The sequence below is a fragment of the Hyalella azteca genome, unplaced genomic scaffold, assembly GCF_000764305.2.
Source record: "Hyalella azteca isolate HAZT.00-mixed unplaced genomic scaffold, Hazt_2.0.2 contig5656, whole genome shotgun sequence".
NCBI classification, from domain to species: domain Eukaryota; kingdom Metazoa; phylum Arthropoda; class Malacostraca; order Amphipoda; family Hyalellidae; genus Hyalella; species Hyalella azteca.
In genome coordinates, this window is record NW_025935838.1 from 5,276 (window position 1) to 6,262 (window position 987).

A 987-nucleotide genomic window follows, 5' to 3' on the forward strand; every position below is an offset into this window, starting at 1 on the left:
CATCCAAAACGTTCCCCATAACATAACATTCCCTATAACATTCCCTATAACATTCCCATAATATTCCCTATAACATTCCCTATAACATTCTCTATAACATTCCCTATAACATTCCCTACGACATTCTCTATAACATTCCTCATAACATTCCCTATAACCTTCCCTTTATTATTCCCTATAAAATTCCCAATAACATGTAATAAAGTCACTAGATTACTTAAATCACAAATTGAAAGCGAAGAAAACTCCACACAAATTCAGCATATCTCCATTGAAAACGTTTCGGAGACCAGCTTCATCGTCAGTTTGATAAAGCTTGAACACAAATACAGTCAGAAATTAATAGAGTTTGGAGTCAAAAGAAAAAAACACAGAAGTTATCATAATAATCCCCATAACATTCCCTATAACATTCCCCATAACATTCCCTATAACATTCCCTATAACATTCCCCATAACATTCCCCATAACATTCCCTATAACATATAGCCAGGCCAGCGTAGCCGCTAACGCTGCGGTCGGTTGGCAGGTTCGTTATCAGCGGACGTTATCAGTTATCACGCGTCACGACGAAGAGCCTCCTTCACCCGACAATTTATCGTCGTTTGCCGCCGACAACATCATGAGCCTCGTCGGGCAAGTGGCGCATCGTCGGGCAAGTGGCGCATCGTCGGGCAAGTGGTGCATCGTCGGGCAGGTGGCGCATCGTCGGGCAAGTGGCACATCGTCGGGCAGGTGGCGCATCGTCGGGCAAGTGGCGCATCGTCGGGCAAGTGGCGCATCGTCGGGCAAGTGGCGCATCGTCGGGCAAGTGGCGCATCGTCGGGCAAGTGGCACATCGTCGGGCAGGTGGCGCATCGTCGGGCAAGTGGCACATCGTCGGGCAGGTGGCGCATCGTCGGGCAAGTGGCGCATCGTCGGGCAAGTGGCGCATCGTCGGGCAAGTGGCGCATCGTCGGGCAAGTGGCGCATCGTCAGCGTATGTGT